Source organism: Podarcis raffonei, chromosome 6 (assembly GCF_027172205.1).
Source record: "Podarcis raffonei isolate rPodRaf1 chromosome 6, rPodRaf1.pri, whole genome shotgun sequence".
Classification (NCBI taxonomy): domain Eukaryota; kingdom Metazoa; phylum Chordata; class Lepidosauria; order Squamata; family Lacertidae; genus Podarcis; species Podarcis raffonei.
In genome coordinates this window covers 22,734,468-22,762,365 of record NC_070607.1, presented here as the reverse complement: position 1 = coordinate 22,762,365, position 27,898 = coordinate 22,734,468, and the positions used below count along the sequence as shown (strand labels likewise).

General features: G+C 42.3%; 1 long non-coding RNA gene across 3 annotated transcripts in view; it reads right to left on the bottom strand.

Annotated features, from left to right (window-relative positions):
* Positions 1 to 16,256: 16,256 nt before the first annotated feature.
* Positions 16,257 to 27,898, bottom strand: part of LOC128415419 (uncharacterized) — a 44,672-nt gene continuing 33,030 nt past the window's right edge. For 2 of the 3 annotated variants that reach the window (XR_008330951.1, XR_008330953.1), the window contains exon 4: positions 16,257 to 16,581. This is a non-coding gene — a long non-coding RNA (uncharacterized LOC128415419). Of the gene's footprint in view, positions 16,582 to 24,614; positions 24,734 to 27,898 lie in introns of those variants that run through there. The other variant, XR_008330952.1, reaches the window with a different exon arrangement.

Below are 27,898 nucleotides of genomic sequence, written 5' to 3'. Positions count from 1 at the left end.
ACAATATATGGAACTGATGAATCAAGAAATAGAATGGAAAATTAAACAAATGAGACAAAAGACTTTTGAATCTGCAGATAAATGTGGCAAGTTATTGGCTTGGCAAATAAAGAAGAGACAAAAACTCAACACGGTAACAAACATAGAAGTGGAGGGAAAGAACATATGTAACCCAGTGGAAATTAGGAACTGTTTTCAGAGCTACTTTAGACAATTGTATACACAAGGGCCGCAGAAAGAAATGGATATACAACAATTCCTCGAGAAAAATGGGCTGAAAAAGATTTCGCAGGAAAGTAAGACAATTTTGAACCAGGAGATATCAGCACAGGAAATAGAAGATGCCATTCAAAGCATGACGTTGGGCAAATCACCTGGACCGGATGGACTGACTTCCAAATATTACAAAGTTTTGAAGGAAGGGTTGATACAACCTTTGAAGGAAGTCTGCAACGAGATCATGGAGGGGAGGAAGGCACCCGATACGTGGAGGGAGGCCTACATCACACTTATACCAAAGACAGAGACTGAAAAGACCCAACTTAAGAACTACCGACCCATCTCGTTACTAAATGTGGATTACAAAATCTTTGCTGATGTTTTAGCAAAGAGATTGAAAAGAGTTTTGATGGAGGAGATTCATGGGGACCAAGCGGGCTTTCTCCCGAAAAGGCATTTGTCGGACAACGTAAGGAATATAATTGACATTTTGGAGAAGTTGGAAGTGAATATAAATACTAAGGCTGTTTTGATATTTGTGGACGCCGAGAAAGCCTTTGATAATATATCTTGGAGTTTTATGTTGAGGAACCTCCGAGGGATGGGGGTAGGTCAAGGGTTTGAAAACGGTATAGGCGCAATATACTCTGAACAGAAAGCAAAATTAATTGTAAATAATGTGGTTACAGAAGAGTTCAAGATTGAAAAAGGGACACGTCAGGGGTGTCCTATCTCCCCATTACTTTTCATATCGGTCCTGGAGGTTTTGCTTAATATGATTAGGAGGGACCGGCTGGTTAAAGGGATCCAGGTCGGAGCTAAACAATACAAACTGAGAGCATTTGCAGATGACCTAGTACTTACATTACAAGAGCCAGAAGCTAGCATGAAAAGAGTTTTGGAAATAATTCATGAGTTTGGTCAAATGGCAGGATTTAAATTGAATAAGTTAAAGACTAAGGTATTGGAGAAAAATTTAACACAGGTTGAAAAAGAAAGGTTTCAGAATGAGACGGGGTTGACTGTGGTTAAAAAAGTGAAATACCTGGGTATAAATATGACAGCTAAGAATGTGAACCTATTTAAAGATAATTATCAAAAAACTTGGACAGAAGTGAAAAAAGATTTGGAGATTTGGTCAAACTTGAAGCTTTCCTTGTTAGGTCGAATTGCAGTTATAAAAATGAATGTATTGCCAAGAATGTTGTTCTTGTTCCAAGCATTACAAATAATGGATAAAATGGACTGTTTCAAGAAGTGGCAGAAAGACATATCTAAATTTGTCTGGCAGGGCAAGAAGCCCAGAATTAAATTTAAGATATTAACGGATTCAAAGGAAAGAGGGGGGTTTGCCCTGCCAGACTTTAAACTGTACTATGAAGCGGCAGCTTTCTGCTGGCTAAAAGATTGGCTGCTTCTTGAAAATACAGACATTTTGGACTTGGAAGGTTTTGACAATATTTTTGGGTGGCATGCATATTTGTGGTATGACAAGGTTAAAGCACATAAAAGTTTTAAAAACCATATTGTCAGAAAAGCACTATTAAATGTCTGGGTCAGATATAAAGATTTGCTGGAAAACAAAACCCCAAGGTGGCTGTCGCCAATGGAAGCTAAGGCAGTTAAAAAGTTAAATATGGAGTCGAAGTGGCCAAGATATTGGGAAATTTTGGAGAAGGAAGGGGACAAACTGAGATTGCAGAGTTTTGAGAACTAAAAGGGAAGGTGAGAGATTGGTTGCACTATCACCAAATAAATGAAGTGTTTAAATTGGACAGTAAAATTGGTTTCCAGGTGGAAAAATCAAAATTGGAGACTGAATTGTTAGAATCCAGTACTAAGAATTTGTCAAAAATGTACAATTTGCTGCTGAAATGGAATACACAAGATGAAACGGTTAAATCAGCTATGATTAAATGGGCTCAGGACATTGGTCATAATATTTTGTTTGCTGACTGGGAAAAGTTGTGGACCACCGGGATGAAATTCACGGCATGTAATGCCTTAAGAGAAAATATTATGAAAATGATTTATAGGTGGTACATAACCCCAGTCAAGCTTGCAAAGATTTACCATTTGCCTGATAATAAATGTTGGAAATGTAAAGAAAAGGAAGGTACATTTTTTCACCTTTGGTGGACGTGCCCGAAGATTAAGGCATTCTGGGAAATGATCTATAATGAACTCAAAAAGGTATTTAAATATACCTTCCCTAAGAAACCAGAGGCCTTTCTCTTGGGCATTGTTGGCCAAGGGGTGTTAAAGACGGATATAACTTTCTTTATGTATGCTACAACAGCAGCTAGAATACTCATTGCAAAGTACTGGAAGACACAGGATCTACCCACACTGGAAGAATGGCAGATGAAGGTGATGGACTATATGGGTTTAGCAGAAATGACGAGCAGAATCCGAAACCAGGGAAGAGAAGCAGCGGAAGAAGAATGGAAAAAGTTCAAGGACTATCTAAAGAAATATTACAAAATTAATTAAAGTTAGAATGATGTTGGACTGGAAAGTAAATGGTTACTATTAGTAATGGTTAAGACAAGGAGAATAAGGAAGATTAACTTAAACTTAAAGTAAAATAAGGGAAGATTTGCTGAACAATTGATTAGAATCTGGAATACAGAAAAGGGAGGCATGAGGAAGTCGGGGAAGAAAGGTATATGAAATTAAGGTATGAAATGGTACTTGTTTTTTGTTTTGTTTTTGTTTTTGTTTGGTTATGTATTTGATGTTTTTATGTTATGTTTGTGTGATTATAAAAACTGTTTAATAAAAAATATTAAAAAAAAAATATTTGTCTCGCTGCCTGCTGTGGCAGGATTTTGCATACGTAATTATTCCTTTTATTACAGTGGTACCTCGGGTTACATACGCTTCAGGTTACATACGCTTCAAGTTACAGACTCCGCTAACCCAGAAATAGTGCTTCAGGTTAAGAACTTTGCTTCAGGATGAGAACAGAAATCGGGCTCCGGCAGCGCAGCAGCAGCAGGAGGCCCCATTAGCTAAAGTGGTGCTTCAGGTTAAGAACAGTTTCAGGTTAAGAACAGACCTCCGGAACGAATTAAGTACTCAACCCGAGGTACTACTGTATTATGCCATTCCACTCCATTCATTTCAATTCAAAGGAAACACAATTCAAATGGAGAGGGAGTGATCAGTTTGGTCCATAGTTTGTGAACCAAAGTCACCCGCACCACCCACAGGGAATACTGGTTATATTTTCTGAATTTATTTCCATTCCAGATATGGGACAAATAAGCAACATCAGCAATTCTCAACCCTATTTCCAGCAGAATTCTTTGACATTCCTACCCACAGTTAAGTTTCATGACTAAGAAAGGATTTCAGCTCAACTGGCTCAGGTACAACACTTTAGGTATTACACTGTACTGGTTCTCTCTAGCTGATGGGTTATTTAAAATACATGGTTGGCCAACCGGTGAAACCATTGTCAAATGTACTGCACTGTTAAGGTACTGCTCCTGATAGGAGCCAGAGGGATATGTGATTCTGTTTAAAACACAGAGCCAATTTTAAACACCTGCCACCACCTCCTTAACTGCTGCTCACTACACTAGTGGTAAAATCACATCAAGATCCTTGAGTAGAACTAATAATAATAATAATAATAATAATAATAATAATAATAATACTATATTTCCCAGCCACTCTGGGAAATAATAATATATTTCCCAACAGAACATTAAAAACACAGTAAAAGATCAAACATTAAAAACTTCCCTAAACAGAGCTGCTTTCAGATGTCTTCTAAAAGTCAGATAGTTGTTTATTTCCTTGACATCTGATGGGAGGGCATTACACAGGGCGGGCGCCACCACTGAGAAGGCCCTCTGCCTGGTTCCATGTCACCTCACTTCTCGCAGGGAGGGAACCGTCATAAGGCCTTTGGAGCTGGACCTCAGTGTCCAGGATGAACCATGTGGGTAGCGATGCTCCTTCAGGTATACTGGGCCGAGGCCATTTAGGGCTTTAAAGGTCAGCACCAAGATTTTGAATTGTGCTCGGAAACGTACTGGGAGCCAATGTAGGTCTTTCAGGACCAGTGTTATATGGTCTCGGCTTTGCACTTAACTTGTGAAACACTCACAAAAATTCTGTGCTACCACTAGCATAAGACATTATTTCAATAGAGGAAGCAGACCCTGTCATGGCTAAATTACATACCCATCTTCCCACAGTGCCTAGCTCAATATTTGCACATAGGCTGTGCGCTGAAATTCATCTTCCTTCTTCCAAGTCATTAGCAATTATGTTAATGGATCCTAACACTGACCTTTTTTAGTTGTCTGTAATTTTTCTGTCACTGACTCCCGCCCCCCACCCTGCCATAATTCCTGTGCAATTTGCCCAGTGATAAGTTGCCATGCACTCCAAATCTCCAAAGTTATTTTATTCACTTTCTAGTTCCTTGGTGTAGAAACTATATTGGGAATATGCATTTGAGTCACTATTTTGCCTTTGCATATGACCCCTTGTTTCATGGAGTTGACTTCTCAGACTTGAGTAACATTCACCTGGGAGGACTTCTGAAAACAGCTTCGCAAGGTGGAGCCATGGCAGTAGGCTCCCAGCAGCACAGAATTGCTGTCATTTATGGACAGTGAGATGGTGGTAAGGTTGGAGCTGTATGTCTACCCAAGCCAGACTGCTGGATTGACTTTGCCAGTGTACCAGTGCAGTACTGACCTCACCTCCATCTCTTTGCCCCTTTGCTAAGTGGAGCAACTGTGCTGCCAGGAGGCTATCTCTGTGTCTTTGCCCCACAAGGCAAACTATTGGGAACCAGACCCTGTTAGGCCTTGCATTGCAGATTGTTTACATGTGGGGATGAATAGTGTATTGAGGTCACCATCCCATACCCACCTTCCTGGGGTTCCATAAGGATTTATGGTCCATAGCTGTTCTTAAAAAAGTAACTATCTGTCAGGGAACTGCCATCGGCACAAAGGCAAGAGATAGAGGGGGAATTGTGTTACAGGGAGCCTCCAAAAATCTTGCGAAGCAGTTCCTCTTCTGGCGAGGAGGAAACCCCCACCTCCAGTGGAGAAGAGGTGTAAGGGGGAGAGGATGCTAGAGAGAGCCTTAATACCGCGCCTGAGCAAGCCGGAGAGGAGGACAGCACACCCCTGCCATCCCTGGTCATGCGCAGTAGTTTGAGGCACAGGGAGGGCCGGAAAAGGCTCGGTGGAGATGAAACTTTTATGTTGAGGGAGGTGCAAAAACAGACCACTCCCGGATTCTGCTAGCGATTGAGCCAGTCATGAACTTACGACGCTCTTCACTGTAAATAGTTTGCACCAAGAATAAAGCCTGTAAAAGACAGGTCGGAGTCCTGCCTGGTTACTCTCGAGCAACCACCCACCCTTTGAAACTATCAAAACTAAGGTACAGTAGAGGACATTTTTAAAAATAAAGATAGGATTTTGACTACACAGCAAAAATGATTTTATATAAAAATCATAACAATGTTTCAATGCTTCCACTATTTGGAATTCTTCGTAACTCTTCAAGTGAGAAATATCATACAATCCCAAGGGCAAATAAAACAAGTGTTGAGAAAAAGGGTTATGACCCTCCAATATTGGTAATTCTGTCCCCCAGGGATTGTGAATGCAACAACCCAAGTTTGTATCTTACGCATATCCTTAATTTTAATTTCCATTCAGTAGTCTTTTAATTCCTTATTCCTTATTTTATTGAATTATATGTGTGTGACTGAACTCCACCCCCCCAGCTTTTGTTAGAGGAAGATATTTTAACATATCCAGAAATGATAGACATTGTGGATGTTCTTTGAATGTGCCAGACACTGTAGAACATATCCTTTTCTACTGTCCATTGTACAACCAGCTACGCAAACATGTGCCACCCCCATTTTGGGGTAGACTAACATCACAGCACAATGAAAATACCAGATTCTATCTATCATCTATCTATCTATCTAATTGATATTTTATGATGTTTAATGACGGCCTATACTTGTAATTCATAATAAAGGTTGGGCGAAGTAAGTAAGTAGTAAAGGTAAAGGTAAAGGGACCCCTGACAGTTAAGTCTAGTCGCGGACGACTCTGGAGTTGCGGTGCTCATCTCACTTTACTGGCAGCTGGAGCTGGTGTTTGTCCCCAGACAGCTTCCGGGTCATGTGGCCAGCATGACTAAGCCACTTCTGGCGAACCAGAGCAAAGCATGGAAACACTGTTTACCTTCCCGTTGAAGTGGTACCTATTTATCTACTTGCACTTTGATGTGCTTTCAAACTGCTAGGTGGGCAGGAGCAGGGACCAAGCAATGGGAGCTCAGCCCGTCGCAACGGATTTGAACCACCAACCTTCTGATTGGCCAGCCCTAGGCTCTGTGGTTTAGACCACAGCGCCACCCGCGTCCCTAAGTAAGTAGTAAATAAAAAGGAATATTTACATAATAACACAAATATGTCAGCACTTTAGCATGCCTTTCTCCTATACCTATTTTTGTATGCATGTAGTTTTGCTTGTTGTACATATTGAACAATTTTACTCATTGTACATTTTATTTCACATATTCCTGCAAGCAGTTCCCTGCCATTATAACACATTTCTGTATGTTATTTTCACTCGTATATGCATTTTTTATCTGCACATTCCCTTAATATATAGATTTTTGTTAGAGAACTGCCTCACAAAACTCAGAATTCCAAAGGATAGCTGTAGTTCTATGCATGCATTATTTAGGGAAGAACAAATTAGGTAGCTTGTGTTAAAACATGTGCTGAACCATTTTTTCCCTCCATCCTTAGCGGAAGCATCAGAAACACTCACACATTTCCCAAAACACTCCAAGATGAGGATTTCCACGGAATCTGGAAATCCTTATCCAGTTAGAAAATGTAGAACAGGGAGCCCACTTAAGTCATAAAAAGCTTTTAAGATGCCTTGAATAAAATTGGGTTTCAATATATTATTAAGAAATGATCATAAGAGTCATCATAGGGGAAAATGATACAGAAAGGTTCTTATCAAAGAATGAGCCAGTCAAGCTGAACATAGAGGCCTGCTCAATGTGATTGCTTTCCAGCTTAGCAGATCAGCTGAGAAAGTCCTCCGCTGTCACATACAGCTCAAATGTCAAGCTGATTGCTACAGCCTTCATGTCAATTTACATAAATTATCCATAATACTCATATTTTATTTCTAAAAATGATGTTTGCCTGTATTCATAATCTAATTAAAGGAAGACTATAGTAGCGGTTACAGTTGATTGCATCTTTCTGAAGCCTATCAATTCTTCATGACAATGCCAGACAGTCATTCTCCTTATTTCCACGGGTCCCCCCCTCCCGCCCTGCATTCAGTAGATGAAATCCAAGCAGGAGATGCCTGGGAGTGTGACACAGTTTCTCCCATTTTTAAGGCATTTTAAAACAGTCCCCAGCATTCATTAACTGCATAAATTCGTTAGCCATTTAGAGATTGGGAGGAATAATGACCCGCAGACTCCAAAAAGATTAAATTCTCAATCGGTTGATTATTAACCTTCATTAGTAGTAAAGAACTAGCTAATTGAGAATGCAACTCTATGCAGACTTACTTGGCAGTAAATGCCATTGAACTCGATAGAATTTTTAAATGAGTGGCATTCAATGGTTCTGTGATGTCAGCGGAACAAGGGAAGGAGGCCATTTCCCACAATTCCTCCTTGCAACAGAAGCTCCCAATGGCTCCTCAAAATCTGCTCTGATGCATTGGAGGGTCCTTTGGAGCAGATATGGACTTAGCAGCAAGGAGGGTAAAGGAGAGGGAGGATAGAGACTCTCCTCCCTGGAAGAGAGGAGAGTGGTTGTGGGCGGGAGCCCGAGCTCCGCCCAGGGGGCGTTAGCCCCCTGCCTCCCCCACTCACCTGGCTGGCGCCCACACCCACCGGCAGGCACCCAACCAGGTGCCTCCGAGGGGGCGTGTGCAGCAGCTCAATGCTGCGGTGCCAGCCTCTCCTCCGCCTCATTCTCCATCGTCCCGTCGTGAGTCTCCCACCCTCCACTCCCTTTGAGCTCAGGGTCTTAGTCTTTTCTTGGCCTTGCTATGGACCTTAGGTTGGTCGCCCTGGTTGTCCGGGGGGCCTGGTAGGAATTTTTCCAATTGGCATTAGGCTTTTTGGTTTTTTCGCCTACTTCGTAGCAATCGTCACAACTTCCGTCGTATTGGTGGGTAGGTTAGGCATTGGAATAATGTGTTGTGGTGTGTCGAAGGGCTAGGTGTGGCCATCGCCTATGCCTTCAATTTTGGGTATTCCGTTAAAGGAATCTGGCGGTTGTGTATTCTGTCCGATGCCTGCTTGGCGGGAGGCCATGGCACGACCCTCGGTGACATCAGGGGAGAGCCTATAGTTGGATTAGCATCAACAGGCTCCACCTACTGGTGAATAAACCCTCCTTGTTTTAGACATCCAATGCCTAAGCCAATACCTTTTCACTGCTGTAATCAATAAAGTGGTGGCCTTTTCTTGCCCATTAACCTTATACCACGTGTCCTTGTGTATTCATTCCACATAGCGGGGGTCGGGTCCTCGAACCACAATCAATAAATTCTCTCTTGTTTCACTGACAGATATCTTCCATCAGTGGAGGAAAAGCACTGGACACTACTCTGCTGCTATCACTACTATTCCAACCCCCTCAAATAAAGGATGGACACAGTGGCGGAGGAAGGGGGGTGAAGGGGGTACTGGCCACCCCAGGTGTCATCAATGAGGGGGATGACAAAATGACAAAAATATGAGTTGAAAATAATAATATTGGGCTCACGAAACTGTTTAGTTCAGTCATCAAATGTAACGAAACGCGGCTGGCACTGGGCACCACATCGCGGGGCCTGGCACTTCTCACATCTCTCCTGGGAGTGATGTGGTGGGTTGGGCGCCTGCAGGCTCCGCGCTGCCTAAAACAGCAGCGTGGAACTTGCATCTGCCCTCTGCCTCTCCTTCAGCCACCCTACAGCTGAGGGGGAGGTGGCAGAGAGGTCCCATGCAGCGCGCCCTGCCCCGCCACCATAGGTGGCACACCCCACCCGCGGCGGCAGGACGCTTGCACCACCCCTGGCACCCAAGCGGCGAGCTATGATGCTGGTGGACAAACTTCAGTCTTGCAGGATCTGGTTTGTGTTTTATTATAACCTTGAGATCCACCAACTGGAGCAAGTTGCAAAAGACATAGATTGAAAACTGGGAAACCCTGAGTGGTTGAACTGAATGTCGTTGAGTAGACAGTTATTATTATTTTATTATTTATTAAATTTATAGACCGCCCTTCATCAAAAGATCTCAGGGTGGTTCACATAATAAAATAAAAGATAAAACACAGTAAGTAATTAAACCAAAACAGCAAAACAATACCCACCCCCCTTTCCACAGATAAATCTAAAAAGGCTGCAGGATATTAATCAGCCAAAGGCTGATTTCACCCAGCACATAAAAATATATAATGAAGGCGCCAGGTGAACTTCCTTGAGGAGAGCATCTCACAAATGGGGAGCCACTATAGAAAAGGCCAGTTCTTGTGTTGTCACCCCCCAAACCTCATGTGGGCCTGTGATGATGAACACAGAGCCTGGTTTATATGGAGAAAGGCAGTCCTTGAGGTATTGCGGTCCTAGGCAATATTCTACAACCAAGCAGTATATAAAAAACCCCAGGACATCCCAGTTGACATTGGTGGCTGAGGAAATGTTCAATCTATGTCTTGAATGAGTTTGAATAGTTTCTATCCAAAAGGAACACCAGCCCTGGAACAGTTAACTGGCAAAGGAGGAAGACACTTGAAATTCTCAATTATTCTACTTTGGTATATATCAGTACTTCTCTTGTTTAATAGCAACTGCCATTTTGCTGGTGTTTCTTGTGTTTCCTTCATGTGGGCTATTACAGCCAAGCTATCGAATGGAAAGAGTAAAGCTATTGAAAGAAAAGAGTAAGTGACCAATTTGCAACAGTGAAGTATGGAAGTAATAACCTGCTAATGTTATCTTCCTGCTATTCATGCTGATTTATCAAGCTTTAGAGAAAACGAAGAGAACTTTGCTTAATGGATTTGCTACTCTCTCTGTTGGAAAAGTCAGCACACTCGAAAGTGATAAGTTTCTCCACCACAAACGTATCACAGTCTTAAGGGGGTGACTAGCACTTACCTTCCTATAGTGCAGTGCGGATTAATCAAAGTACATTTCATGTCGGTGAGGTTGGGGATGGGTAGATTAGTCTATTTCCGGTCTGTATCAATTTCTCTTGCATTTCTTTCATAAATCCATTCCCTGCATTAAGCAGTGTGAAAATTCATACTTAATAATGCATTTGAAAGTGAATTTTAACACAAAATGCAATTCTTTTAGCACAATGTATGCCTTTCTAAGCCTATTTTATCCCAAAATACACATTTTGTAGTTCTTGGGGTTGGGTTTTTTTGGGGGGGAGGGTGTTTTTGAGCTGATGAATATATCAGCTCAAAATTTACAAAATTCAGAGAAGTGCAATGTCCAGGAATAATTGGTTTCAAGTACATGTATTAGTACGGGAGGTGCCAATTAGGCTGGTTCACTTCAAAATGCAGACAAATGAAATTCTCCACCATCCTTATATTGTCCTGAATTCATGGAGCTAGAGCCAGCATGAGATAGCCTGTAAAATGGGCAGGTTTTTTGAAATGCAAAGGAAGATGTCTTAGCAGCCTAAGACACATCAACTTCCTTGACCCTGAAGATTGAGAGGCCACCCCTCCTCTTCCCGGACCTGTAGTAGAAAGCTAATCAAAATGTTCCTGCATCAGGCAAATAGATTTCTGCAGTATCTTTCCAGTTCTATAATGCTATGTGATATTGGTAAAGGTAAAGGGATGCAGGTGGCGCTGTGGTCTAAACCACTGAGCCTCTTGGGCTTGCTGATCGGAAGGTCGGCGGTTCGAATCCCTGCAATGGGGTGAGCTCCCATTGCTCAGTCCTAGCTCCTGCCAACCTAGCAGTTCAAAAGCATGCCAGTGAAAGTAGATTAATAGGTACTGCTCCAGCGGGAAGGTAAACGATGTTTCCGTGCACTCTGGTTTCTGTCATGGTGTTCTGTTGCACCAGAAGTGGCTTAGTCATGCTGACCACATGACCTGGAAAGCTGTCTGTGGACAAACACCGGCTCCCTCGGCCTGAAGAGCAAGATGAGCTCCGCACCCCATACTTGCCTTTGAAGTGGACTTAACTGCAGAACTGGCTAAATTGACATACAAATTGCGAGACAAGGACAACTGTGACTTCAGGGAGGAATGGGAACTTTACACAAATTATTTAAAAACACAACAAAATGAACTGGACTCCTTGGCAGGTTTTGAATAAACATACACAAATTTATTGTTGATGACATGATGGACAGATATGTAAGGATACATACAATTTTATAATATGCAGAGAAAATATGTGCAGAAAAATCAGGGAGAGGAGCTGAGGGAAGTCCTTGGTGAGGGAGGAAGGAGGGTGGGGGGAAATAAAAAGGGGGGAATTATGTAGGTGATTATATGGTTTGATAATTTGTTATGTGGAAATTGAGCAATTATTTATATATATATATATATATATATATATATATATATATATATATATATAGACACACACACACACACACACACACATATACATATATATATATATATATATATATATATATATATATATATATATATATATATGGTACTGCTGTGGCAGGAAGCTAAATGGCATTTCCATGTGCTGTGGCACTCATCACGGTCCTCTGTGCACCAGTAGCAGTTTAGTCATGCTGGCCACATGACCCGGAAAACTGCCTGTGGACAAACACCGGCTCCCTTGGCCTGAAAATGAGATGAACGCTGCAACCCCATAGTCGCCTTTGACTGGACTTAACCGCCCAGGGGTCCTTTACCTTTACCTTTATCCTTTATGTGATATTGGTAGGATGGTGGGATGTGCTAGACATTTTCCAAATGCTAAAAAACATTTCTACCAGAAGAAGGTCTATGGTATACACAGAGGATAAAGTATAAAGTCATCGGTTTACAAATGTAGGAAAGGGAATCAAGCCATCTATGGGACTGTGTCTGTGACTGTGAGCAACATTAGGACTCAATAAAATTGAAGCAAGGGGGGAAAATGGCCTCCCTGTTAGAGGGCTCGCTGAACGGAGAACAATGTTTAGCAAAGCGTGAGGGATTTATAGTTAGCCTCCGAGGCAAAATGTTGGTCATGAATTGCTATAACAAATTTATCGCCACGAACACAAATGCTGACAAATGTCAGGCTGTATCTGCTACTGAACTGTCCAAATGTCAGTTGCTCACATCAAGTAGCAAAAAAATTAGCACCTCAAACAAATTTGCTAAACAATGAAAGCTTAAATCTGAAAGGACTTAATCTCAATATAAATCACAACCTGCTTTGGAAATGATATGGTTCACACTCTGACAATAAAACAGACAGAAAGATGTGTTTGGCTATTTATATCTATTTACAAAATGGAGGGAAAGTGAAAGTAAAATGATGGGCATTCTACATTTTCAAAACATCCTGCAAGTGGCCAGCCACACAACCCATTTCACACACAATCTTTTCTTTCTGAAGTATAAAAATAAGCAGGCACAAACAGGGCTGGCTCTTCAGATTTCAGTAGCACAGGCGTGGGGGGATACATAGAAAGAACTTTCTAACATGTGAAGATCATTGGCAGGTGCAAAGATTTGATTGTAACTATGGTCAAAATTTAAATTTCAACAAAACAATGGGTTGGATTAGACTAAATAGGACTCTGTGAACAGTGCCTTTGGACAAACTTTTGATGACTTACTTAAACTTGTTGATTTCAATGAATCTACTCTGAGTGTAACTCAGTTGGATATCACTCAACCTTTTTCTTTATTTCAGAATTTATAAACTACTCTGCTTTCATGGAAATCCCAAATGGTTTACTGAAGTACAGAAAAACAACTATTGTCCCATACAATAATTTATTTTATTTATTTTATTTTATTACTGTAATGGTTCTAGGGGTTGCTCGTGCGTAAATCGACGCCACACTTGGCTAGGTTACCTGGGTGAACCCTTTCTGTCTGGACAGCCACTCACTCGTGGCTGTCTCAATCGCTGGCAGAATCCGTCAGTGGGCGTTTCTTGAACTTCTTCCAGCAAAGAAGCTCTTTGACGCCTAGTCGCCGCCTACTCTCCCTGCGCGGAAGCCTTCTGCACAGGGAGGGTGTGGGCAGCGGAGGACCTGTCCTCTCCCCGCTGGTCTCCGGCGAGGAGTCATGGAGCCACCTCGCCGATTCCCCCATCTGCCCCCCTTCTCCACTGGTGCTATGCTGAATTCCTTCCCCAGAAGATGGGCTGCTTCTCTCCCTTCCAGGACGCTCTCCGGAATCCCTCTGGAGCCCTCCCTCTCCCTCTGGCTCCGATGGCAGTTCCCTGACAATTACATTTATAATTCCCCCCTCCTCATTTAATCCCAACAACAACCTTGTGAGATAGGTTGGACTGGGAGGCAGTGACTGGCCCCAGTAAACTTCAAATGCCAAATGCACATTTGAACCCTGGTCTCCATGGTCCTAGTCTGACACTCTAACAATCACTGATCAGATTCCCCAAGCATCCCTTGGGGGTGACTCCAATGTGCTGACTCCAATCATAAGTTTTATTCTTCACATTAGTGAATTTAGTTTTGTTTTTAAAATGCTTATGAAAATTCACCAGCTTTTACATGTGAATTTCTCCTAATGTACAAAATTTTATATGAAATTTCCACCAGTTTCCCCCACGTATTTTTTGTATGCTCTTTTCACTAATATATACATTTTTATGCATGCTTTGTCCTAGTACATGCACTATCGTGGAGATCACTCGGCTGAAGAACTACATAACAAAATTCACAACGTGCGAATTTTGAAGGATTGCTGTGTTTCAGGTCTTGCATTCTTTTGGAAAGTTCAAATTAGGCAAGTTCCCCTTTAAATGTAACCTGAACTGAATTTCTTCCCCATCCCCAACTCCAAGTAGCATAAAGTAGTGGACACATGCATCTTGGACTCTTCGTTTCTTCAAGACATGCTCTTTTGTGGTGTATGTGTATTTTGGTGCACAAATTGGTCACCACTGAAATGAGAGCAGCACAGGTCTTCGCCTTTTTGTGACCCAGTTAACTGAAGACACACCTGCAGATGGTGTATGTTTTTGCCACCTGTTTTTGCTGCCTGCGTAGGACTGAAAAAACAAGGAGCAATGCCCAACACCTTAAGACATGGCTGTTGGGCTATCTTTAGCCTACTGAGGCACAAACAGCTTAAGCAGCAGCAACCAGTACAGGCTAAATGCTGAGCGTCTTCAGAAACAGCAAGCCGTGCTATGCAAGATTGTGGCAAGCTTAGGTTACAGCAAATCCCAACCTGCACATCTCACATTAGAAGTCACTGTGCACGAGAAATTCCTTAATGCTGTATCTATCATGTAGTCAAATCCCCTTTCTGCTAACAGGGGTGGGAGAAGAGAGAGGGCTCCCTGTTTTCAAAATAGCACAGCGATCCTGGTGACAGCATCACGCCCCTCAGGAAAACTGCCACCTCAGACTGCGGCCCAGGGGAAGCCAAATCAAATTGCCCCATATTTTGTGCATGAAGTGGGCATGTGGCAGGCGTGACTGAATGTTTTCTGACAGCTCCGTTAATTCAGGGCCCATCAGATGACAGAGAGAATGATTTCTGTAATTATTTCTAGGCATAAGATCCATAGTCAGCTCTGTTAGTGCGTGCTTTTGAAACTGCTTGACATGAAATACTGTTAGGAGTTTGAGGAGGGGGGAAGTAGGCTCTATGTGAGATTCTCCTAACTCCTGGATCCAGCAGGTGTTAAAATTTAAGCCCAGCTAGCTTCCTGAGTTGAGGTGAAGCAGCAAACTGGAGAGAGAGACTGCGCACAATGTTTGATTTTTGTTTGAATCCAAGGCTGTAGCTATGGGGAAAACAGGACCCTTTGTGAACCCCTCCATTGTAGGCTCAGGTTGTGTATGTATGTGTGTGTGTGTGTGTGTGTGTGTGTGTGTGTGTATATATATATACCATATGTCCCAAGGACATCACAGTCTCTGATGTGCATTTCCAAAAGGAAACACGAACCCTAGGTAAGTGGAACCCCCGGAATCTTGCACCATTCAGAGATCAGGTTGGTGTGCAGCAATACACACGGATAGTTTATGTGCTACCCCTCTGGATAAAGCCTTTGAAAGACAACATGTCTGACTGCATGAACTTCTACTGTATTGCTTGTCGGCTGGGAATGAGGCAAAGATATGCAACTGGCTGATTCTCATCCAAGACATCTCACTGGAGTGCAATCTTATTCAAAGCCTTGCATAAGCAGGCTTTCTCTTTCCTGTAGCTAAATCGAGTCTGTCTTGGATTTGCTTCGGTGTTAAAACTTTGATCGGTTGCTTTTGTAAACCAAGATAGTCAAAGATTCCAGAAACGTGTGCTAGCAGAAACTAACTCTATATCTATCTATCTATCTATCTATCTATCTATCTATCTATCTATCATCTATCTATCTACAGTATCTATCTATCTATCTATCTATCTATCTATCTATCTATCTATCATCTATCTATCTATCTATCTATCATCTATCTATCTATCTATCTATCTATCTATCTATCTATCATCTATCTATCTATCTATCATCTATCTATCTATCTATATCTATCTATCTATCATCTATCTATCTATCTATCATCTATCATCTCTATCTATCTATCATAGATAGATCTATCTATCATCTATCTATCATCTATCTATCTATCTATCTATCTATCTATCTATCATCTACCATCTATCTATCTCTATCATCTATCTATCTATCATCTATCTATCCCTGTCCGTGCTAAAATATTTCTTGATCTGCTGTTGATGGGGCGTTATATTTCTGGGTGGCAGATATTTGTCCTGATCCTTATATGCTGTTTGCTTCAGCATTTAATTGCTCATTTACTAAACACAGCATCACCCCAACTTTCCCTTCTTTCTTATCTTGCCAGGCCATCCACTTTGGGATCTGGCATTGGAACAGAACATGACCCAAACAGTCCTTCTGACTCCCATTCACCCTTGTCTATGCAAGGTGATACCTTCACTCCAACCAGATAGTAAGCCTTTGAAAATAAAATGCTCCGGCAGCATTGCGATGAATTTGAAGCTACCAGGAGCAAGCTACAATTGATAAATTAGCTGTTCCTTCATTGGTGGCATATCTGGAAAACAAAACTGTAGATCACTTCCTGATGTCGGCATTCCCAGAGATGATAGTTACAGACCTGGAAGGAAGATGCATAATACAGCTTCAGTGGGGTGGGGGTACATTTGTAGCAGAGCCGACAGAAACCTTTTACAGATGCAGCTGTCTGCTCTGATTGAGGAGCTTCTTAGAACTTGGTAAGACAAATTCAGAGGCTATGCAGTTTCATTTTTCTCAAGTCTCCAAAATGTTTTGATGCTTGCCCATCTGTCCCTGGAGCCTTAAAAATCCCCCTTAGGTATGAATGCCTAGCCCTGTTTGAGCCAAAATTAGCGCCTGGGACTTGGACTAACAAAGGGTGGCTTTTTACTAATGTTAAAAAGCAAGGTCTGAGCATGTGCAGAACCTTTTAAGAGCTAGTGTTTAATTCATATTGAATCTGAGTAGGGCGAGCTGAATTATTCATTCGTTAGTTCGTTCAAAACATTTCATCCCACCTTTCCAAAATCCAAGGCAGACTACATAAAACTTGTAAAACAGCAGAAGAAAATGTAAATGATATAAAAAGAAGACACTTTTTAAAAAAATGACAAAATAGCAAAAGCAGCCACTGTGAAAATGGGCTTCTAATTCTTATGCCTGCAAAGATACTATTGGGAAAGAGTTAACAGTAGTAAAGGTGCAATTGTGTGAACACTTTCTTGGCAGTAAGCCTGATGGGACCTAGTAAAAATACATAAGATTGTGTTGTCAGTATCTTTCTGGGTGTCAGATGTTTCAGTGCAGAGGCACCAGCTTGCCAGGGCGATAGGGGACAACGTTGTGTGTGTGATGTCACATGTGACATCAGGACAGTGGGAGAAACCAGGGGCAGAGCTGAAAGTGGTGGCCACACGGCTTCAATGAGTGACAGCTCCTCCTTCTCCTCCTGGTGCCACCACCGGCAGAAGGAGGAGGAGGAGAAGAAAGGTCCAGCCACTAGAGCTGTGCCATGCTTGGCTCCATGCTTCAACTTCACGCTTTTTGGACATGAGGGGCAGCTCCCACCCCCAAAATATTCAGGGGTCCCAAAAGGGCCCAGTCCCCAGGAGCTGGTGCCCCTGTTTCAGTGCTTCTTTTCTTTCAAGTATATTTTATTAAGTTTCAACTTTTTAAACATGTACCATCAAAAGACAATTTCATCTTTTCTCTTATTTTTGTCAGCTTCCCACCCTATTTTCCACAGAGTTGTTGTTCCTCCTTTTCTGCTGCACTCTATCTTCTACCTATTAAATCGTAACCACATTATTATAATCTAATCATCTCTGTTTGTTGCTCATAGCTCAAAACCTGCTCACAAGTTCATCATACTACAATATTTCTTTAAATAGTCCAAAAAAGGCATCCATTCTGCCATAAAACACCCATCGTTGGATTCTCTTCATTTTGCTGTTAATTTTGCTAGTTCTGCATAGTCCATTATGCCTTGCATTGCTTCTTAATCTTCCCTGTGATTAGCAGTAGCGCACTAAAAAACCAATCACTTGTCTATTAGAAGTGCACCCCACTGAGTTCAATGGGACTATCTTCCAGGTGTGTAGAGGACTGCAGTCTCAGTCAGGCAGCCATTGGTAAACATATTTCTTAGTCCAGTGAGCACATGTATTTATCTACTAAGCTGCAGTGTACCAGTGTACCAGTGCAAGTAGATAAATAGGTACCACTGCAGCAGGAAGGTAAATGGTGTTTCTGTGTGCTCTGGTTTTTGTCACGGTGTCCCATTGTACCAGAAGCGGAAAGCTGTCTGTGGACAAACGCCGGCACCCTTGGCCTGAAAGCGAGATGAGCACTGCACCCCATAGTCACCTTTGACTGGACTTAACATCCAGGGGTCCTTGACCTTTACCTTTTACCACATAGATTGCAGAACTGAGTTCTGAGAGAAATCGGGTTATCACAGGAGAACTTTGACTTTACAAAGAGAAAGCTCACAGTTCATACACCCTTAGCAGTTTATTATACAGGCCTTCATTTTCCTTCATTGTTTGGAAACAATTATTAGGACACAATAGGGAAAGCTGTTCAGATGGAGAGTCTGTATTGGCTTAAAATACCACAAGAGCCAAGATTTCATTGTACTAGTCTTAACAGGTGCTTTTAAAAAGTATTCAATTCTTATTACATTTTTATAGAGTCCATAACTTCCTGCTGCCGCAGTGAGAATTGTAGATGTGGAAAATGGTTTCTAACCCACACGCACCCATGGAATGGGAAAACAATGTGCAATTGAGGCAGCTCCTTGTGTCTAGATGGTGAGAATTAGCTGATAATTACCCTGAGAAAGGCAGCTTTCGTTCCATTTGTATTTTGCATATAATAAGCACTACTCAAAGAGCTTCTTCATAAGCTCCAGCTGCTAGGGTGAAGTTAACCCTATAAATTAGTGAGTTGAGATCCACCTCTAGATTGTCATTATTTCAGACCCTCCAAGTGTCCCTATTTTTCAGGGACAGTCATGGATTCATAGAAGTCATCCAGGTTTCTGATTTGATCCTACAATGTCCCATTTTTCCTTAGGATGCCCCTACTTTCCTTGGAGAAGTGTTGGAGGGAATGGCAGGATATCCCTATTTTCAGTGGAGAAATGTTGGAGGGTATGATATTTAATGGGAGAGATTCAAGCACAATCAGAAATTTAAGTTCGCACAGTTAAAGTAGATTAAATGTGCAACACAACAAACCCATTTCAAGAAATACAATGTATATAATTCCACGTTTTTATTAATTTTGTTATGTTGTTATTGGGGTGTAGGGGGTGTTAGAGGAGAGGTGGGGAACACAACCCTGCTCCTTCTGGGGTAGTTTGTCCACCTTTGGTCCAGAAGCTGTCAGCATGAGACAGCAGCCACACCTTGGCCGACTAAACCAGGTGAGGGTACTCAGTGGGTCTCAAAGCCTTGGTGAGTTTGGGGCTTCCCCTGTGTGCAAAGAGATGCTCTGGTGGAGTGACCAGACAAGACCTATCATGATAATCTTTGTTTCTGATTAAAAGATATTCCATGCTGCTACAGAATATTGATACTTTTGCAAAAGTTTATTATCCTTCCCCAGTTACTCTATACATATGCCAGAACAACAGATGGCATCTAACATAAACCTTGCATTGTAGACAGAGAGAAAAGTGAGGCTGAGGGCTGCTTTGATGTATCATGGCTCAAGTAGATTTATCACATGAAAAGGCCTGTTTGAGAATCCCCGCCTTAAATATATATATCAATTTTTGTTTATTTGTCAGAAGCCTGACATTCCGGGCTCCTTCTGATGGGCCTGTCTAGTTGCATTCCTTTGAGCAGGCAGGGTTTTGAAGAGAGAGTTTTGAAATGGGTAGCAAATGCCAAATGTAGTTTCAAAGATGCGTGTGGGAAAGTGTTTGCATACAGTTGGGAAGATCCTGGTGGATCCTGGTGTGGTCTTATGGCACCAGCCACATTCAATGAAAATGTGGTGGCTCTGCATCTGTGGAATTCTTTAGCCAGAAAAACATGATTGGCCCTTCAATTTGAGGGTTTGTTTTTTTTAAGAGGGGAGCTTTAAAATCTCATTTATTCTTATTTCCTTTTTCTTGATGGTTTTATGACGCTGCTTTTGACGTTAGTTTAAATCTTGTAGCTGAGGTATAATGAAAAGATCTCAGTTTGTTGTTTTTTGAAACAGTTGTTTTTATTCTGTCTCCTTTATGATACTTTTTTTTTAAAAAAAGTATTGTCATCTGCCTTGGGATGACAGCCTAAAAATACTATAATGAACCAATAAATAAAAAGACCAGTAAAAAAAACAGATGCCCCAATCAGCTCTATACTGAATTCTAACACCAACACTCATTTTCAGAATATATATCTATCCTTGGTTGTTTCAGCATTATGGAAAAATCAGGAAGTTATTTTACCAAAGAGCATCTGTAATTACTGTGCTAAAGATGCCTACTCTACTGCCTCTTTGGTAGCCCTTAGATTCTTCTACTTTAAAAACTGCGTTTTGAGAGTCAGACTGAGATCCAATCCGCATATATTACATCCGAGCTGCATATTTTACTCACAGGACTCATACCCACACAAGTCAATGGAAATAATTCTTCAGCAGGCTGTTGCTGTTGTTGAAACAATAATCAGGACTTGGGGGATATCACAGTGCTTCCATCTGTGCTTAACAGATGCTGATTTCTACAGGAGTCTTGCATTTTAGGGAACTCCTGCAGAAACAAAACCTGGGATCTTGAAAGCCTGTGAAGGCTCCCTTGTCTGGGATTCTGCATCACACCTAATTGGGATGCTGAGGAATACTAAGAAAGGATATTATCTACTCTCCGTATTTATTCCCCGGTTAAGCAATGGAGGGAGTGTGTGATAGCTGCCAGGATCTGCTGAATTTGTTCATCTGAGGTTGATTTCTCCCCTGTTGTCCCAAGTTTTTATGGAATTATTTTTTCAGCCATTTCATTCCTTAAAAAAAAAAAAGCCCAAAGTTTCTTCTTGTTTTGTGTTGCACTCAAAGAGTAAATCCAAGCAACTTGCACTGCCAGCCTGACAGATGGGAGTGATTGTTGGCGTTTACAAAAATTTGCAAAATATAAGACTCCAGTGTATCTCGTTGGAACAACCGAAATACTCCCCACTGCAATCTGGAAGGCTGGGGGAGTGGCTAGCAGATGGTGAACTCATGTGATACATGCATCACCTGTGGGGTTGGACAGGTTTTGCCCAAATTTAAGCCATCCCATCCAGTGCCCAATTGCAGCATTGCCTGACGCGAAATTCCTGCCTTCATTTCTAAAAGTCTCTAGCCCTTGTAGAACCAGGATTCTGAGGCAAGATGCACAGGAACTATTCTTCAGTGAAAACACTTGTATTTATAGGGCTTCCTGTAGTGGAGGTGATTCCAAAATATCTTGCTCTTAACACTTCTATGCAGACAGGAGCACAGGAATGGAAATTCAGAGTGACTGTGGTTGTTTGCTAGGCAAACAAACAAAGCAGCTAGCTTTTGCCTTATTCCGCGTTCTTTCCCAAGCTGGAGACCATGTTTCTAAGCACGCCTCATTTGCCAGGTGAAAAAGAGAAGCAGCTATGACACATCTGGCACTTCGTGGTAAAGTCTGGCCATTTCACGGTCAAAGTTTCTGCTCAAACTCCTGGCTCAGTTTTGTGAATTTCTAACTGAATTGTGTCTCACCAGACATCTCCCACCATCAGGAAAGCAGCGAAAACCAGACAAGCTGCCTCTCCACCACTCTGGCAGGCAGCTTCCCCCTTTTCACCTCAAAGCAAGTCGTGGTCTTTGTAGCTTGTTGCCGGTCAGCAGCCCAGTAGGCAACACCTCTTGCTCTGCATTCCAAATTGGCTAGGTAAAGGAAACAGGTCTCTCTGCCCCACACTACAAAGTCTAATAGGCTTTGAAACCAGGATTTGTCCATATGAAGGCAGACATGTCCATCAAGTCCAGCATGCTGTTTTCACAATTTCTTACAGGATGACTATGAGAAGCACACAAGAAGGACTTGAGTAGAACAGCAACTGGCATTCAGAAGTAAAGGGCCTCCAGCAGTGGTGGTAGCGCATAGCCATTGTGGCTAGTAATCCATGAATTCATCCAGTTCTCTGTCAAAGTCCTCTTTTTCTTTCCTTTGTCCTTTCGTTCCTCCTCTCCTTTATAGCTGCTCAGTGTTGTTGTTGTTGTTTAGTCGTTTAGTCGTGTCCGACTCTTCTTGACCCCATGGACGCCAGGCACTCCTGTCTTCCACTGCCTCCCGCAGTTTGGTCAAACTCATGTTGGTAGCTTCGAGAACACTATCCAGCCATCTCGTCATCTGTCGTCCCCTTCTCCTTGTGCCCTCCATCTTTCCCAACATCAGGGTCTTTTCCAGGCAGTCTTCTCTTCTCATGAGGTGGCCAAAGTATTGGAGCCTCAGCTTCAGGATCTGTCCTTCCAGTGAGCACTCAGGGCTGATTTCTTTCAGAATGGATAGGTTTGATCTTCTTGCAGTCCATGAGACTCTCAAGAGTCTCCTCCAGCACCATAATTCAAAAGCATCAATTCTTCGGCGATTAGCCTTCTTTATGGTCCAGCTCTCTGCACAGTACTTTAGCTAAAACCACACTTGACAAGCCTTCTTCTTCTTCTTCTTCTTCTTCTTCTTCTTCTTCTTCTTCTTCTTCTTCTTCCTGTGTCTGAGAACCATCATTTGTGATTAACCCTGGCCAGCTAAAATGCTAGCGCAGATACACAACCGGTCATGGTTAGCTCTGAGAAATGGAAAGGGGCATAGAATTTGCATACAGGAGTGGAGGAGGAGACAAGGCATATGTACTACAAGGCCACTTTGATTAGGTGATCAAGCAGCCTTACATCCCCGTTGGGCTTGTGACATCATCCTACCTTGGCAAAAGGATACCGCTGGCGAGTTATGTGTTAAGCAAGAGTGTTTCTAATCCGTTTTAATCATGTAGGCATTCCCTCCTCAACGCCTGAAGCTATTAGGTAAGGCAAGAACAATGCTTCTTTTAAATTAAGATGGTTTCATTTCAGACTGCGTTAAGCCCTGAGATCTGATGGGCTATAAATAGAGACAGGCAAGCCATTAGATAACAAGCAGAAATGACATTCATAGCAGGCAGTTCCACATCCTCATCAAAAATGTGCTGAAATGACAACAGCGAATGTGTATTAGGAATTTAATGTAACTTACTAGTGAATTGTTATTGACCTTGGCCTTAAGGTCTGAGCTGCCTCTGAGTTTGCACTTTATTCTGCCTCTCGAGCATGCAGTGCAACGCCTGGAGCTGAAGGGGGGGGGAGTCTCAAGCCCACAATCCCCTTAAGGAGAACAATGTGAATGTAAAAGGGGACGGAGGAGGATAAGGTCACCTGTGATTTCAAATTTAATTTTCTAATTTTAAGGCACAGTTAAGTCAGAGGCTTAGCTCTTCCTGCTGAGGGGCAAACCTTTGTCTGAGCTGCATACTCTTGAAAAAAAAAGAAGAAATCCCTTTTACAAAGACAAGAAGATGTTGGGCAGAAGAGCTCTGTTTTAGCCTTCCCCCCTAACATGCTGGCTTTTTGTATGTGAAGGGATTTTTATCCACACTGAAGAGAATTCAAAGTTGCATACAGAGTTAACAGTGACTTGAGATGAAATCCTACCGCAGGCAGACATTTCATTGCAGAATTTAACTGCAAGGAAACTTACAACATAATCCTTCTAGGACACGGGGTCTATAACCTTTTGGCCCCATGGGCACATTTGAAAACTGGAGGAACTGTCACGAGTGACACACACATGCAGATGCCACAGCCAGGCACACACAACAACCACTTCTGTTGATTGCTTCTCTCAAGCTTAATCTCAACAAGAGGAGACGAAGCTTATGAGCACCAAAGAAGGTCTCTGTGGTAACATGAGCATGCATGGACACCGCACTGATAAACTCTGTTCTTTGATATTGTTACTAGTAAACAATGTCCCCAAAATCTAACTACTTACTTTTTCCATAGTTGCCCCCTTCTATATACAAGAAAAAGGCTCGGGCAAAAAAAAATACCCATAGGCACATACCTCAAATCCCAACTGAATCTGGTTTTGAAGTATTTTTGTCCTGATCAATGTAGCTACTTGGGTTAACTCCCCACCAAAAATATGTAACAAATATTCCATAGGGAAGCACATTTCACCAAAAAGAGGCTGGGATAAAACATATCCCAAAATTTTTGAACTGATTTCTGTGGCTGGGACACTTTTTCTCTCAATAGAAAGTACTGAGGAGGGTTTTTTTTTATTATTATTAAAAAAAGTTCCAGTGGTTTTTTCAGACACAATTGACCCACAGTAATAAACTTAAGTGCCTTTCCTCAGACACAGGTTGTTTGAAGACACTGAATTTGCCTTTGGGTAGGAAAATGTCTTCCAGTAAACACCATCTGTTGGTTAAAAGAAAGTGGAGGGGGTTTTTTGTTTTGTTTTTTACATCTACAACACAAAGTTTATAACTGATGTCAATTTGTTTAGATGGCTTTGTGAAGGATTGGTCAACAGATACTTCTAAACTTCTGTGTTTGGCGATAGTATACCTTTGTGTTTCAGATGTAGGCAATGGGCAATAGGGCAGTGATGGTTCTCCATATGTTCTTGGACTCGATGGTGGCTGGTGCCCATTGGGGTTGGTAGGACTGAAGGCAAGGAGACCAATAACCAGTGGTACCTGAGCCTGGGCCAATGATAGGTGGAGACTGAATCAAGTAATTCTAGACCTGCCCCCATCCGTCTCCCTAAGGAGGAGGAAACTGACAGGCAGGCCCAGTGAGGCAGATTGAGGGTGGTGGGGCAGTGTCCAGTGGTTCAGGGATGTTTGGAGTTCTAGTAATGCAATATCTAGAGGGCCACAGTTTTCCCATCCGCACAAGAGAGGATGGCTCTCACTGATACATTCTCCTCCTGGTTTTTCAGAAGTATCTGGCTGGCCATTACTGGAGACAGTCTAATGTCATATGAGATGGGCCTTCATCTGTCACAGCAAGGCTGTTATTACACTTATGCAGTTTAGCCAAAGAAACATAGAAGAAGATGAAAGATTTATGGGCCTCAAGACTTTCTCCCATTTTAGAAATGTAAGCGTTTTTGGGAGACAATTGCAATAAGTGGAGCTGTTTTTTTTTTTAAGGTTCTTATTATTGATCATTTCTAGAAACACTATTACAGCTCAGAATCTATTCTCTATTTGGTATGGCCCAATCTACTGGGTATTACACACATTCTTTCAACAGGAGAATGGTAAGGCTTTGTTTTTTTCCTTGAAATTATGCACAGTTCCCAGGTGTGGCTCTGTATTCTCTTACAGCTAAAACAAAGGAGAAGCAAATTTCAACCTCCTGTCCTATTGCTTTTGCTTTAGAAATGGCAGAGCAGTGTGCCAATATGTTTATGGACCTCTGAGGATCTGGGAAACAATGGGGGCGGGGGACAAGAATTTCATTTTCTCTGAAGCAGAATGGAGCTCTTTATTTCATATAGAGAAACTCGTATTGAGTTTTGATTTAATGGGAGGCCTTCCAAAAACTTACAGAGTGCAATCAGAGACCGGAAACAATCAATAGTTCCAGTTATCCCACCCAAATAAGTGTTATGATAGAAGCACAATAGCAGAGGTGGGGAACCCTTGGCTTTCCAGATGATGCTGAACTTCAGGCATCACGATCCCTGGCCATTGGTCATGCTTGCAAGGGTTGATGGGAGTTCCAGCCCAGCAATGACTGAAGGACCATAGGTTCCACACTGCTGGCCTACAATGTATCTTTTCATCTGATGATTCATAGGGGCGTTGCCACCCAGTATGTAGCCCTAAACTTCATAGGGGCGTTGCCACCCAGTATGTAGCCCTAAACTTCTGTTCCCATAAGACTCAGCCCTGGTCTTCCTTCACCTGTGGCAATCCTGCAAAACATGTTTGAGGAAGAATTATTTCACCTCTTCACAACCTGCTTGCCTCCTGGTCTTCTTCAGCATCCATTCTGAACAATGTCCCTTTCTCCTCTAGAGATGCACGCTATAGCCTCTCACAAGTCTCCTTATTTGGGGGGAGATTTTGTGTGTGAGGGGGGAATCTATCAGTGCTGGGACACAGTGGAACAGATATCACCATATGACTTCTGTCCCACCTATGCATATTTCTGATCATGCCACAGGAGCACAGGGAAGATGTTTGCAAGGGTTTCAAAAGCATGTGAGTTCAATTCTCTTTATGATCATCTTGAAGTTATATAGTGATGGGGTATGCGTGGGGGGTGAGTGATAATGTCAGTGGTCCAGTCTTTAACTTAAACATATTCTAGCAAAGGTGTCCAAAATTTTGACAGGTCTTCTTTCCAGGCAGAGTCTTCCAATCACAGTGGCCTGGGGGCGGGGCTTGTGGAAACATGAAAGAGAGGGACAGGGAGTCGCCATTTGCCTGTGCTTGCTCTTTTCTGTTCGGAAACAGAACACATGCAGGTTTCTCTGTGTTTTGCCATTCTGCAGAACAGCAGCAAAAACACACACCATCTTCCCAGCCATCTGACAGTTCCTTTAAGTATTTTATATCCATTCTACACTGTTTCTACCAAACCCACCTTCTCCCTGTTAGATTAGATAGGAGTCAGGCTGTGTTCGTAGGCCTTTTAATTGCCCACAAAGCAAGAATGCTTTCCCCCCTATCTGTCTGAAATTTGGCAGAGCCTGAATATGTCATGCCAGATTGGATGGAAAACACAAAAGGTAGAGGCAGCAGAAGAGCAGCTGGGTCTCTGATGAAATCCATGGTAAACATAAACAAAAAACAATGTGTATAAGGATAATTAACAGGATTGGTTATGAAAAAAATTCAATTCCAACAAATTGGACTAGGGAACCCAGTCAGATGGGCGGGGTACAAATAAAATAATAATAATGATGATGATGATGATGATGATGATGATGATGATAATAATAATAATAATATTGACAATGAAACAAATGAAGTAATAAAACAACTGCACTCCCTTTGAATGCCCCTTCAAAGAGTGGGTATTCCATGGGCAATCATAGCTTTATTGCAGCCTTTTCTACTTTGTTGTCCTCTGCCTCCTAGTGTTTTGGAGTACAGGCTCCTATTATCCCATTGGCCATGCTTGCTGGGACGGATGAGACTTAGAGGCCACCATGAGAAGAGCCTGCTGGATCAGGCCAATGGCCCATCTAGTCCCAAATCCTGTTCTCACAGTGACCCACCAGATGCCATTGGGAAACCTGTAAGAAGGATTTGAGCACAGGAGCACTCTTACCTGCTGCCATTTCCAGCAACCAGTACTCAGAAGCTTTGCTCCTCTGTTTACAATGGAGGAGCAATGTGCCAGGAAGCATACAGTGCCAACATTTTGATATTTTGTGCCAAGGAAATTCCCATTTTGTGGAATGGGGCTATAGAGGGGTTTGGAGCTCCGGTCCTTCGGCATCAGGCATATACAAATACTTTATATTCTCAAAGCAAGTGATCTCCTTAATGCCGCAACTGCCCAATTCCTGTGGAAATGACATCCTCCGACAGAGCGTCAGTGATAAGCATTTCTATTTCTCAGTTTCCCACTAGGATTTAAATTAGAATCTGTTTTGCAGATAGCTGCTTCGGAGCCGACATTCCTAAGGCAAGCTCAGTCCTGCAGTAATTGCACTGGCTCGGATTTGTTTCTCTATACCACCTGCCACTTTGGCTCCTTCTTTATTTATTTTTCCTGGTGGTGGTGGGAGAGATGGCAGATTATTTCCTCTCTGACATCAGCTATCTTATGAAATACCCCCAGTGTGTGCCTAAGCACGAGGTCTTACAGGCAAGCAAACTCGCACAAGTTAAGCAAAC